Source organism: Spermophilus citellus (genome assembly GCF_964194105.1).
Source record: "Spermophilus citellus genome assembly, chromosome: 8".
NCBI classification, from domain to species: domain Eukaryota; kingdom Metazoa; phylum Chordata; class Mammalia; order Rodentia; family Sciuridae; genus Spermophilus; species Spermophilus citellus.
This window is the reverse complement of record NC_138189.1, coordinates 68,085,685-68,100,803: the sequence shown is the minus strand read 5'-3', so window position 1 is coordinate 68,100,803 and position 15,119 is coordinate 68,085,685. Positions and strand designations below refer to the sequence as shown.

Genomic DNA, 15,119 nt, shown 5'->3' with positions numbered 1-15,119 from the left:
TGGGTTCTGACACTCTGATGCTGAAAAAGCATTCGACTGGTATAATAAGATGGCCATTTGCTTAACTTTTAATGTCTTTTGTACTATAGGCTGATCTTCCTTGTTTTGCTATGGTCAAATCTCTCCTCACACCCAGAATCAGGGTACCATTTATTTATGTGACACTTTCCAATGTGTCATTCGTTGTTTTTGTTTGTTTGATTTTAGGTTCTCCTTGAAGAGCAAGAGAATGATTTCTTAGGACTGGACTGCGATGTGTGTGAGGGAACTGTGGATGGAAGGATGGTCTGGGAAAACTGCGAAAAGAATCTTGGTGCTGCTATCATTCCAAATATACTGTGAAGATGGTGCAAGGAATACCGCAGAAAGTGATAGAAGAAAGCTGAATAAAAACTGCTTTTTTTGACTTAAAAAAAAAAACAAGATTTGATCCATATGGAAAGAATATGTTCTCCACTTGCAGAATGTGTTGAAGTTCTGTGCACCATTCGGGTTCTCATTACTGCCAGGGCTGTGCCGGCAAAAGGGGCATCTGTGCCAGGTGTGGGAAAAGGTTTTGGATACCCAAAACTACAAGCAAACATCGATGTCAATGTATTGATGAAGTTTCCATAATTTTACTTTCTGCTTTGTATTTTCAAAGCCTAGCATAGGTGTCCAACTTAAAAATAACCAATTACATTTTAGCTAGCGAAGTTGATCAGTGTTCATTCTTTTGCTCTCAATAAGTCCTTAACAATAGCAATGTAACTAAATCTTATGCTTTAAGTGATTGTTTTCCTTATGAGCATTTTATTGAACTAAAGTGTCAAAATTAATGGAAAAAATTCTGTGTTCTGTGTGCACTTTTTACTTAACAGTGTTTGTATTCTTGTCCCCTCCAACTACATTCTATATAGATATTACAAAAGCAAGATAATGACATTTTGCTTTGAACTTGGCATCCAGAGTTAGAATTCTTCCCTCATTCCCTTACTGGTAGCATAATTCTTAGAATCAACATCCCCTTAATTAATTGCAGTTTCAGAGGATATTGAAATATTTACAGACATTATTGCTGAATGATTCCTTAGTAATTAGTGCAGACCCAAATCAAAGACAAATTGGATTCGTGAGTTTTAAAAAATTTGTTCTTCAAGGCAAAGTGCCAGTTCCTTCCATGTATGGACAAGAACACAATGAATACCCATGTTCAGCTGAATACACTGGATTTCAGAAAAACACATATTACACATATTGCCTTGAATTCAAGTTGTCATGAGAGCCACAAGAACAGTGTCCATATTGATGTGTAATGAAAACAAATCCCCCCACTTTAGGAAAACTCTTTGAAGGAAAAAAAAACCTTTACAAAAAACCTCATTCCCACCCCTCAAAGAAATAAACAGAACAAAGCAAACATCTTAGTTCTTTGTTATAACATAGACAACTAAGAGACTGCTCTGAAGTTTCAAATGAAGATTTTTTTTAATATTGCCTTCATAGGTTCAGGACTATTGCTTTTAAAATTTTCAGCCTACTATAGGCAACCAAAAAGGTATTCCTGATTTCCAATTGCAGTAAAATATGTGTCACTGTAAAATATGTAGAGTGTTGTGGATAATGTGATAATATACATGGTGGAGACATTGCTTTTATCATCTTAAAATTACTGTCAAAAGTATTTAAAGTTTTAACTGTACATGGTTTTTCAAAAAGTATTTTTAAAGATATATTGTTATTTGCACCTATCCAGAAAGATTATAAGAATAATACAAAATAAATAGTATCTCTGAGGGAAAAGAAGAATGAGGCTGAACTGAAGAATGTTAAGCTGGCTATAGAAGTACAACTGAATGTAGAGAAGGCGAGAGTTTATGTTTCAAAGCCAAGTCAATCAATAGAAGGAATATATTTTAGAAAATTTTATTCTTTCAACTCCAAAATGCATTTGTAATCAGCAATGCATATTCCCACTTTTAATTTTTGTTGGGCAAATACTCATTATTATTTGAAGTATTCCTTTGACCTCATTGAATTGTGTTAAAATATAGACTGTTTCTCTTTCAATCAAAATTGATTTCAGCCAAGCGCAGTGGCACATGCTTATAATCCTAGCAGCTCAGGAGGCTGAGGCAGGAAGATTGAGAGTTCAAAGCCAGCCTCAGCAAAAAGTGAGGCACTGAGCAATTCAGTAAGACCCTGACTCCAAATAAAATACAAAATAGGGCTGGGGATATGGCTCAGTAGTTAAGTGCCTCTGAGTTCAATCCCTGGTACCCCCTTCCCACACACAAAAAAATTATTTCATATTATATAACACTAAAGAACTTCTAATAATTTGCTAAATTGCCTTAAATCTATTCACTTATCCTTTTAAAAACTGATGTGTCTATTTGTGGGATCCTGATTTAAACAAATTACATGTTAAAAAAACATTTATAGGCCAGATGTGGTGGCACACACCTATAATCCCAACGGCTTGGAAACCTGAGGCAGAAGGATTGTGAGTTCAAAGCCAACCTCAGCAACTTAGTGAGGTCCTAAGTAACGTAGTGAGGCCCCAAAATAAAAAATAAAACAGACTGGAGATGTGGCTCAGTGAAGTGCCCCTGGGTTCAATCCGTGGTACCAAAGAAACAAACAAAAACATTTATAGGATATTCATGGAATCGTGAACCCTAAAGAATATTTGATGGAATTAACAAAATACTATGATTTTTCAGTGAAAAAATGAAATGTGTTTTTGTTGTTGTTGTTGTTGTTGTTATTATTGTTAAATGAGTCCTTCTCTTTTAGTTTTCTACAATGAAATAATTACACGTGCAATGATGTGATGTTTGGAATTTGCCTAAGTTGTGCAGGGCTTGTGGGGAGAGAAGGCTAGCTCTGAATTGGTAATTGCTGAAGCTGGGTCCTGAGCATATTAGTCTGATCATTATCTATTCTCTCTACTTTTGCATAAGTTTGAAATTTCTCATTATAAAAAGTTAAAAACAAATCACACACCAAAAAGCTCCCCAACCTGTCATTATTTAATAACTTTGAACTTAATGTGGACCTAGAAAGGCATCTTTTACCCGAGAAATTTGCAGTTCCAAGTCTTTCTTGATGATTGGGTCTGAATGTGTTAATCAATGCTGCCCTGTCATAGCCCCTGACATAAGGAAAATGCTGAAATGTGATTTTTAAATCATAAATATGTACCCATAGTAATGGCTCCATCGTTTGCATAATATTTAAATCAATTCATTGATTTCCAGTTGCCTGATACTCTTATTTCAGTAACAAAATAAACGATACATAGTTCAGTAAAGTTGAATCCATTTGGGTTCATTTGTGCTCAGAGTCGGGAGCCAATTAAGATCTGCTTCCTAGCTCTGTGTCTAGGGACAGGGCATCAGTCTCTTTACAAGGCTTGGGTTTTTTTTTTTTTTTTCTCTCTCTCTTTCTTTTATTGTACAGTTGCTGACCATGTCCATGAAAAGAGAAATTAACAGCAACATAAATCTATATCCTGCCTGGGCTCTTTGTACATTTGCATACACAAAATTATTAATATAGTCAATGTCTATAAGCATCTTAAAAACATTTCTGTAAAAAAAAAAAAAATCCCAAATGCCCTGGAAAACAAGACTCCTTGACTCCACATTTCTCTCTCTCTCTCTCTCTCTCTCTCTCTCTCTCTCTCTCTCTCTCTCTCTCTCTCTCTTTCCCTTTACAGCAAAACTCCTCAAAGCTACCTCTACCTGCTGTCAGTGGGTCCTTTCCACACATTCTTTCCTGAATTTACTTCATTCAGGCTTTTCCTAACACTGTCACTCTGTTCTAGTCAAGATCATTAAGAGCTTTCCCTTTGCTAAATCCAAGTGTCAATCCTTAATCCTCATCTATCTTGACTAACCAGCAGCAATTGATGTGGTTGAACACGCTAAGCTCCCAAGCGCACTCTCAAGATCACGACGATATCCAGGTCCCCTCCCACTTCCCTGTTCGTTCCTTCTTGGTCTGCTTTGCTGATTCTGCCTCGGATTCTTGATTTTAAAGGCTCAGTTTTCAGTCCTTGAAATCCCTCTCTTTTCTACCCACGTTCATTATCTTGGCACCATCGTCGTCTCAACTCACCTCTAAAGATCACACAATGCAGATGCTCTCAAATATACCCCTGACCCAGACTTCTCCCTGAGAATTTCAGACTCATATCTGTCACTCCCTGGACATCTTGGATGTCAGAAAGACACCTCAAAATTAACATGTGCAAAATTGAACTGGAATCTTTTCCACCTGCAGTCCACCTCATCCAAGGGAAGACCCCCTGCAGGATCCTGATGAAATCACCCTCTCTTCTTTATATCACCCACATGCCATCGTCTCTCAAATCCCGTAGTTTCTCCCGTCACACTATATCTAGACTGCCTCTCAGTGTCTCCACTGCTACCACTCTGACCTCTCTCCCATACAGTTTCTAAGGATTCTTAGCTGATTTTTGTCCTGGCTGCTCAATCGCCTGTTATCCACATAGCAGTCAAAGCTGGTCTTTTCTCCTTTAACTCAGGCCATGTTGCCCTCCCCTAGTGAGTCACTAAGCCACTGAATCCTGCCACTTTCTTTCCACAGCTTTCACATAGCCCTTTCCTATTCTTCTCCCCTGCTCTTACTTTCCCCAGGCACCCTGGCTTCCTGGCTGCCCTTGATCATACCAAACCTCAGGATCTTTGCAACTGCTGTCTCCTTTGCTTTGAGCCATCTTCTTATTGATAAACCTGGCAGACATTTGCTTGAACGACATATTAGTAATAGAAATTTACCCTGACTCTATCATTTGAAACCATAGCCTCAGCAAGCCATGGTGGTGCATGCCTAGGAGGAGGCTGAGGCAAGAGGATCACAAGTTCAAGGCCAACCTTGGCAAACTAAGGAGAAACTCAGGAACTTAGCAGGAACTTGTCTCAAAATAAAAATCAAAAGGACTGGGAAGGTAGGTTAGTGGCAAAGCCCTGGGGGTTCAATCACCAACCCTCACACACATGCACACACACACACACACACACACACACACACACACACACACCCTGCATTCTGTCATCAATGTATTAGTCCATATTCTGTTACTGTAACAAAATACTTGAGGCTGGTTATTTTATACAGAAACCAGGTTTATTTCACTCACAATTTTGGAGGTTCAAGGGCATAATGCTGGTTTGGGAGGTTCAAGAGCATAATGCTGGCTTCAGCTTAACTCTGGTGAAAACCTCCTGGAGGATGGTTTCATGGTAGGAGCGAGTGTAAAAAGGAGAGATCACATGGTGAGCCAGGAAGTCAAAGACTGGTTCAGAGGTCAGGTTTACTCTTTTGTTAACAACTCACTCTCAAGAACTAACTCAGAGTCCATGAGAACCATATCAATTCTTCCATGGGCAGCATACTCTGTAATTACTTACTGCTTACTAGGCTGCATCTCTTCAAGGTTTGGCCACTTTTTAACCTTGCCCTCTTGGGGACCAAGATTCCAACACATGAACCTTTGGAAAACACACTCAAACCACATCCAAACAATAGTGGTTACATGTTATCTATCTATCTATCTATCTATCTATCTATCTATCTATCTATCATCAATCAATCAATCAATCATCTTACTTTCTATTCCTCTGCTCATTAAAATATAAGGTCTGTGTAGGCAGGGATTTTTGTGTGTTTTTTCACTGCTGTGGTCCCACTGCCTAGACCAGAACCTACTTAGTAAATAAATATTTATTAAACGAGTAATTGCACAAATTATCCATTAAACATTTCAGATTCTTCTTGCATAAATATCATATTGCTAAATATTATTAAATAAAACATGAAAGAGTGAAAGATATAAAATTTCCACATGTAGAAGGGATTTGGTAATAACCGTTTAGTTGAAAGAAGAGTAAGGGTTCTACTTTATGTCTGCATTTCAATAGTAAAACTACGATTTTACTTAGACTATATTTGAGCTGAATTAAAGTATGGATTGGTGAAGGCGTTCCTGCACCCGCTGTCTGACAGGGTCACAGCATGGGGATGCTGCGGCAGGGCCACACTATCTGAAAACCAGAACCATTAGGAATGTTAAGTGTTTTGTTTATGATACTCATGATATGGATAACAGGGCATACATCAATCAATAATAAAAATACGCATTGCCTGAGATTGTAGGAAAATTCCCAGAATGAGACTAAGGATACAATTGAGACATGCCATGAGGTGCGTTTCGGTATCTCTCAGGATACAAACAATGATGTTATTCCTCAAGCCTCAACAACAAGAAATATTTATCCCATGGTTAACGATTTACACTAGCCCCACCTCCAACTCCATCCTAAAGCCACAACCTGTACAACAGCCTAGCTACAGAAAAACAATTGCTGTGCCAACAGTACAAGAGGCTAATAAAAATACATTCTCCCAACCAATAGACCCTCCTTTGCCTTACACAGAAACTTATAATGAAAATGGAAAACACATAGTTAATATAAATGACAAATGGGTTGAGGTGTAAAGCCTGCCCTTTAGTTAAAGATTACAAAGAAATAAGAAATGGTGTGATTTGACCAAGGAGCAAGGAAGTTCTTCAAGAAAGCAGTTGAATAGGTCATATGAAAAAAAGGAAATTACCTTGGAAATTAAAAATAGAATAATGTAAAATTTACATAGATATATTTTAGAGGCACTTCAGAGTAGTAGGCTTTTAAATATTAGACTTTTACTACTTTAAGTGTGTTGTACTGGGATTTTAGTTTAGAAGTAAGAAAGCTTACCAATAATCATAAGTATGCTTTAAAGTTAAAGTTTAATGAAATAATTATAGGTATGCTTTAAAGTCAGAAGTGAATTATAGTCAGGAGTCATGCAGTCTAGTTGCATCACCTAGCACCTAGTGATTGAGGAGAAAACGTAAAAGCTTAATCATGATTGACTAAGGTTACAGAAAAATATTTTGAACAATATACTCAATATCTTAGGTAATCAATGCATGTCAGAAAAGATTGTAACTCTTGAAAATTATGTAAATCAAAAAGGTTTTAGGCTTTGAAGCTATCCATTAACTACCTCAAAAAACACCTGTAAAAAAGATACAAAAATAAAGGTCCCTCCAGGGGCAGCAGAGATTTCTTCTGGAGGTTGCTCGTAACTTGCAACCTGTCATCCCGACTCTTCTTCTTTCGCCGATGCCACTCCTCCTTCAGGACCCCCTGGAACCCCACTCCCCCCACCCCCAGCCAGGGCTGGACCTCGGCAATGGATGATGAAAATGAGAGGTAGAAACAGTCACTAATATGGCAGTATGTAAAAATGTGATGTGTAACCGATGTGATTCTGCAATCTGTATTTGGGGTAAAAATGGGAGTTCATAACCCACTTGATTCTAATGTATGAAATATGATTTGTCAAGAGCTTTGTAATGTTGTGAACATCCAATAAAAAAAAAGAAAAAGAAAATGAGAGGTAGAAATAGTCATTGTATCAAGATCCTTCTTATGGCTGTATAAAATTTACAGTTTACCGAAGGTTCTTTGTACATTCCTATTTCTTCTGAGCCTCGTAACACTTCATCGATAAGCATTGCTGTATCTGGGTGACCGATGAGGAGTCTGGGACTGGGAGAAGTCAAGGAACTGTCCCAGGATGCATAGACACATGGCGACAGAGACAATAAGAAAGGAGTTGGGCACTTGCAACAGGACACAGATGTTCTTGTAGGGTAGGATGCATTTACAAAATGCCATAGAGCCTTGGTAAAGTCACTTACAGGTTGCATATGTGACATTAATAAAAGCTACTTTTGAAAATCAGAAGTTCTACTGAAGCATGACCTCCACTACAGTGTGATAGTTTCACTCTACCCATCTGTTATGTTCTGTGGTGGGTGCGGCCATAGCATCTTCAATCATGTTGCTGGAAGGGCATTGGGACATCATTTAGTTTTTCCTGGATATGTTTTCTGACAACTTTGCAACAACAACAATGAGAACCAACAGCTTTCTGAGTGGACAGCACTTTAGCAAACACGGCGAACATTCCTAAAATCTGCTGGACTTTCTATAAGTGAGGCAAACACCAGTCCCACAAAATGGCAGGCACAGTAAAAGAAAGGTAAGGATTCCTTGCATGCCAGAGCAGGTGGCATTATGACAGGAAGCAGAGCAGCTATGGTGAGCAGATGAAGCTGATTTCCCAGAAAAAACGCTAAAACTACAAAAAGCATTGTGCCTTGGGCCCAGCATCAGATCTCAAGAATTCTGGCTTACACTGGGAGGAGAAAAGAAGAGAAAGGGCCAAGTGGCCCAGTTCGATTTCATCTTGTGCTTTATTATTTTTCTTAACATTTTTAAAAAGTTATAGATGGACACAATACCTTTATTTTATTTATTTATTTTTATGTGGTGCTGAGGATCAACCCAGTGCCTCACACATGCTAGGTGGGTGCTCTACCACTGAGCCACAATTCCAGCCCCTACTTTTGTTTTATTTTGAAAACAATAAAATCTTGACATTATATTAAAACAATAACAATGAAAACAGGACAACAAAAACAATTATGATTACCAAGCTCCCTCTGTCATATATGGCACATTGAAGGCCTCCAAGATGAAATTCCACAAGATCTTCTTTGGGGATCGGCTTTAGCATTTAAGAAGGCTAACTATCATTGATATACTTAAGAAGAAAAATATACATCTGAGGGGCTGGGGATGTGGCTCAAGCGGTAGCGCGCTCGCCTGGCATGCGTGCGGCCCGGGTTCGATCCTCAGCACCACATACCAACAAAGATGTTGTGTCCGCCGAGAACTAAAAAATAAATATTAAAAATTCTCTCTCTCTCTCTCTCTCTCTCTCTCCTCTCTCACTCTCTCTTTTAAAAAAAAAAATATACATCTGAGTTAGGTGGTTTAAACTACCCTTCTCCTGGTGTTATATGGGCATAACAGCACCCCACATACATAATAAGCTTTCATTCAGAGAGATGCCCCCTCAGCAAAGGTGCTAGCTACCATAGAATATTCACCTACCTTTGCTTCCAAAAGAGCTGGGAGAAGGCAGGACAGTAGGCGTGGACTTCCTCTGAGCTCCTATGCCTACTGCTTTGTGGACAGCCTAGGCTTTTCCCTATGGCCCTACTGTACTTCATGGACAGAGCTGATCTGTGTACTCCTCTGCTGTTTTAATCAAGTGGTAGGGCTTCCTCCTTCTTCAAAGGCAGATTCGCCTCTTGGCAATCCAGTGCTCCTTATGAGAACTTCATGACCATTTTGGTAATCAAAAGACAAAACCATGTATGAGGGTGAAAGGTGGAAGTTTCTTCCACCTGGGAGTGACAAGTGCCACTTACCAGGAGCTGGGCTTGTGCAGATGAAGACAGTGTGAGAGGTGATTTAGTTTCAGTGAGCAGCTTGTGTAAGGGTGAAAGAGTGTGAGGGCTTAGGACGTTCAGAAAACTGCTGGTGGACAGTGTGCTGGGAGCACTGAGTTTTGTGTCAGAATAGGACAGAGCCTAGACCAGGCAGGAGGTGTCCCCAGAGAGACAAGTAGAAGCCAGAGTGAGAGTGCATACTTTTGTCTTTCAGAATAAGGAGTTGGGCTTTGTGCTGAAGGCTGTAGGGGAACGATGCAGAATTTTGAGAAAGGAGGTCATCCAGTTCTGGGCCTGTTTGCTGCAAATCCTTCTGCAGCCCTTCCCAGCGCTGCTCTGCCTGATCCCTTGGGTCTGTATTTCCTGGGCTCTTGTATCTGCTGGCTCAAACCTGGATTTAGTCAAAGGGAGATCATTTGGGGAAGGCAGATCTCAAGTGTTTTGTCCTAGACTTTCTACTTTCAGGCAATAATACCAGCTGCAATATCTCCTGCTACAGTTTCAATATTAATGTGTTCCCCCAATGCTTATGTGTGAGACAAAGCAAGAAGGTTAGAGGCAAAATGATTGTGTTATGAGCACCTTAACCTAATCAGTGTGTTAGTCACTGATAGAGATAAACTGAATGGGGACTCTAAGCAAGTAGAGTATGGCTGGAGGAGGTGGGTGTCTGGGGGCGTGCCTTTGGGGAGTATATTTTGTCCTTGTTGAGCAGAGCTCTCTCTCTCTCTCTCTCTCTCTCTCTCTCTCTGCTTCCGGGTGCCATGTTGCCAGCTGTTTTCCTCCACCATAGCCTTCTGCCATGATGTTTTGCCTTACCTTGAGCCCAGAGCAACGGAGTCAGCCATCTTGTGAACTGAGACCTCTGAAACTCTGTGCCCCAAAATAAACTTTCCCTCCTGTAATTGTTCTTGTCAGGACTTTGTTTACAGGAGCAAAAAGCTGAGCAAAACCCCTCCACCTATGGACAGGACAGGTGTAGATCTGTTGGGTGGCCCAGGTCTCTGGCCTTCAGTAATTCTCATATTTCCCTCCAGCCCTCCTAGGATCCTTGTGCTGGTGGTGGCTCTTCTGCTCTTGCTGCTCCATCCTCTTTTGGACGTCCAAGCTCTTCGGTCACCTGTGAAATCAATTTTCAGGATTGAATTACATCTGTTTTTCAGAGTAGTTTCTTTTTTGGATAGATCCTGACCAATACATAAGTAATAGGATTAATGGATGTTTGAAAGAGATCACTCAAATTGCAGGGGAAATTGAGTTGCATAGAGATCCCAGAGACTCACCTTCTCTAGTCACACCCTACCTGCTTACAGTCACCACTCAGATAATCTCTACCAGGTGACTAACACACTGCATAGAGGAAGACAAGAGCATTGAGACCAGCTGGAGGTGATTTCCTGAAAGTAGGTAAGAAGTGAGGACAGCTTAGATTTAGGCAGTGACCAGAGTTTCAAAAAAAAAAAAAAAAAGGTTAATTTGAGAGATGTAAAGAAGATGGAATCTATAATAGTGTGTTATGGTTTGGATGTGGAATATTCTCCCAAAGCTCACATGCTGAAGGCAATACAGCAATGTCCAGAGTTTGGACTTTTAAGAAATTATTAGATCATGAGGGTTCTAACCTCATTAGTGGATTAATCCATTTGATAGATTAATAATTTGAATGGACTACTAGGTGGTAACTGTAGGCAGGTGGGGCATGGCTAAAGGAAGCAGGTTACTGGGACTTGCCCTGGAAGAGGTTGATCCTTCCCACCTGCCCCTGCTTCTCTGCTGTCATAAACTGAGTAGCTTCCCTTTCCCTTGCTACCATGATATTATGCCCTACCTCAGTCCAGAGCAATGGAGTTGGTCAACAATGGACTGAGCCATCTGAAACCATGAGCCAAAATAAATCTGAACTCCTTCAAGTTGCTCCTGTCAGATATCTTGGTCACAGCAATGAAAAGCTGACTAACACAGCCTGAGACTGGTTGAATGAGGAGAGGAGTTAGGGTGATACACATGTTTCTTTTTTTTTTAATTTTTTTATTGGTTGTTCACAACATTACAAAGCTCTTGACATATCATATTTCATACATTAGATTGAAGTGGGTTATGAACCCCCAATTTTACCCCAAATGCAGATTGCAGAATCACGTTGGTTACACATCCACAATTTTACATAATGCCCTATTAGTAATTGTTGTATTCTGCTACCTTTCCTATCCCCTACTATCCCCCCTCCCCTCCCCTCCCATCTTCTCTCTCTACCCCATCTACTGAAATTCATTTCTCTCCTTGTTTATTTTCCCATTCCCCTCACAACCTCTTATGTGAAATTTTGTATAGCAATGAGGGTCTCCCTTCATTTCCATGCAATTTCCCTTTTCTCTCCCATCTCATGTCTCTGTTTAATGTTAATCGTTTCTTCCTGCTCTTCCTCCCTGCTCTGTTCATAGTTGCTCTCATTATATCAAAGAAGACATTTGGTATTTGTTTTTTAGGGATTGACTAGCTTCACTAAGCATAATCTGCTCTAGTGCCATCCATTTCCCTGCAAATTCTATGATTTTGTCATTTTTTATTGCTGCATAGTACTCCATTGTGTATAGATGCCACATTTTTTTATCCATTCATCTATTGAAGGGCATCTGGGTTGGTTCCACAGTCTAGCTATTGTGAATTGTGCTGCTATGAACATCGATGTGGCAGTATCCCTGTAGCATGCTCTTTTAAGGTCTTCAGGGAATAGTCCGAGAAGGGCAATAGCAGGGTCAAATGGTGGTTCCATTCCCATCTTTCCCAGGAATCTCCAAACTGCTTTCCAAATTGGCCGCACCAATTTGCAGTCCCACCAACAATGTACAAGTGTACCCTTTTCTCCACATCCTCACCAGCACTTGTTGTTGTTTGACTTCATAGTGGCTGCCAATCTTACTGGAGTGAGATGGTATCTTAGGGTGGTTTTGATTTGCATTTCTCTGACTGCTAGAGATGGTGAGCATTTTTTCATGTACTTGTTGATTAATTGTATATCCTCCTCTGAGAAGTGTCTGTTCAGGTCCTTGGCCCATTTGTTGATTGGGTTATTTGTTATCTTATTGTCTAATTTTTTGAGTTCTTTGTATACTCTGGATATTAGGGCTCTATCTGAAGTGTGAGGTGTAAAAATTTGTTCCCAGGATGTAGGCTCCCTATTTACCTCTCTTATTGTTTCTCTTGCTGATAAAAAACTTTTAAGTTTAATTAAGTCCCATTTGTTGATTCTTGTTATTAACTCTTGTGCTATGGGTGTCCTATTAAGGAATTTGGAGCCCGACCCCACAATATGTAGATCGGAGCCAACTTTTTCTTCTATCAGACGCAGAGTCTCTGATTTGATATCAAGCTCCTTGATCCATTTTGAGTTAACTTTTGTGCATGGCGAGAGAAGGGGATTCAGTTTCATTTTGTTGCATATGGATTTCCAGTTTTCCCAACACCATTTGTTGAAGATGCTATCCTTCCTCCATTGCATGCTTTTAGCCCCTTTATCAAATATAAGATAGTTGTAACTTTGTGGATTAGTCTCTGTGTCCTCTATTCTATACCATTGGTCCACCCGCCTGATTTGGTACCAGTACCATGCTGTTTTTGTCACTATTGCTCTGTAATATAGTTTGAAATCTGGTATCGCTATACCGCCTGATTCACACTTCCTGCTTAGAATTGCTTTTGCTATTCTGGGTCTTTTATTTTTCCATATGAATTTCATGATTGCTTTATCTATTTCTACAAGAAATGCCTTTGGGATTTTGATTGGCATTGCATTAAACCTATAGAGAACTTTTGGTAATATCGCGATTTTGATGATGTTAGTTCTGCCTATCCATGAACAAGGTATATTTTTCCATCTTCTAAGATCTTCTTCTACTTCTCTCTTTAGGGTTCTGTAGTTTTCATTGTATAAATCTTTCACCTCTTTTGTTAGGTTGATTCCCAAGTATTTTTTTTTTTTTTGATGATATTGTGAATGGAGTGTTTTTCCTCATTTCCATTTCAGAAGTTTTGTCGCTGATATACTGGAATGCCTTTGATTTATGCGTGTTGATTTTATATCCTGCCACTTGGCTGAATTCATTTATTAGTTCTAGTAGTTTCTTTGTAGACCCTTTTGGGTCTTCTAGGTATAGAATCATGTCATCTGCAAATAGTGATAATTTAAGTTCTTCTTTTCCAATTTTTATGCCTTTAATTTCTTTCGTCTGTCTAATTGCTCTGGCCAGTGTTTTGAGAACTGTATTGAATAGAAGTGGTGATAGAGGGCATCCCTGTCTTGTTCCGGATTTTAGAGGGAATGCCTTCAACTTTTGTCCATTCAGAATGATGCTAGCCTGAGGCTTAGCATAGATAGCTTTTACAATGTCAAGGTAAGTTCCTGTTATCCCTAGTTTTTCTAATGTTTTGAACATAAAGGGATGCTGTACTTTGTCAAATGCTTTCTCTGCATCAATCGAGATGATCATATGGTTCTTATCTTTAAGTCTATTGATGTGGTGAATAACATTTATTGATTTCCGTATGTTGAACCATCCTTGCATCCCAGGGATGAATCCTACTTGATCATGGTGCACAATTTTTTTGATGTGTTTTTGTATTCGATTCGCCAGAATTTCATTGAGGATTTTTGCATCTAGGTTCATTAGAGATATTGGTCTGTAGTTTTCTTTCTTTGAGGTGTCTTTGTCTGGTTTCGGAATCAGGGTGATGTTGGCCTCATAGAATGAATTTGGAAGAGCTCCCTCTTTTTCTATTTCCTGAAATAACTTGAAAAGTATTGGTATTAATTCTTCTTTAAAGGTTTTGTAAAACTCCGCTGTATACCCATCCGGTCCTGGGCTTTTCTTGGTTGGTAGTCTTTTGATGGCTTCTTCAATTTCATCCATTGATATTGGTCTGTTCAAATTGTGTGTATCCTCCTGACTCAGTCTGGGCAAATCATATGACTTAAGAAATTTATCAATGTCTTCACTATCTTCTATTTTATTGGAATATAGGTTTTCAAAATAATTTCTAATTGTCTTCTATATTTTTGTAGCATCTGTTGTGATATTGCCTGTTTCATCCCGTATGTTAGTAATTTGAGTTCTCTCTCTTCTTCTCTTCGTTAGCATGGCTAAAGGTCTGTCCATCTTATTTATTTTTTCGAAGAACCAACTTTTAGTTTTGTTAATTTTTTCAATAGTTTCTTTTGTTTCAATTTCATTGATTTCCACTCTGATTTTAATTATTTCTTGCCTTCTGCTACATTTGCTGTTGTTTTGCTCTTCCTTTTCTAGGGCTTTGAGATGAAGTGTGAGCTCATTTATTTGTTGGTTTTTTCTTTTTTTGAGGAATGACCACAAGGCGATGAATTTTCCTCTTAAAACTGCCTTCATTGTGTCCCATAGATTCCGATATGTTGTGTCTGTATTTTCATTTATCTCTAAGAATTTTTTGATTTCCTCCTTTATGTCTTCTGTAACCCATTGATTATTCAGTAACATATTGTTCATTTTCCATGTGATGTAGAATTTTTCCTTCCTTCTTTTATCATTGATTTCCAGTTTCATTCCATTATGATCAGATAAAATGCATGGTATTATCTCCACCCCTTTATATTTACTGAGGGTTGCCCTATGGCATAATATATGGTCTATTTTTGAGAAGGATCCATGTGCTGCTGAGAAAAAAGTATATCCATTTGATGATGGTTGATATATTCTATATATGTCAGTTAAGTCTAGGTTATTGATTG

At 39.1% G+C, this 15,119-nt stretch overlaps 1 pseudogene across 1 annotated transcript; it reads left to right on the top strand.

Annotated features, from left to right (window-relative positions):
• The first annotated feature begins 282 nt into the window (after positions 1 to 282).
• On the top strand, positions 283 to 601 carry LOC308654688 (cysteine-rich PDZ-binding protein-like; annotated as a pseudogene). Its single transcript has one exon. The product of its transcript is annotated as a cysteine-rich PDZ-binding protein-like (transcript).
• The last annotated feature ends 14,518 nt before the right edge of the window (positions 602 to 15,119 follow it).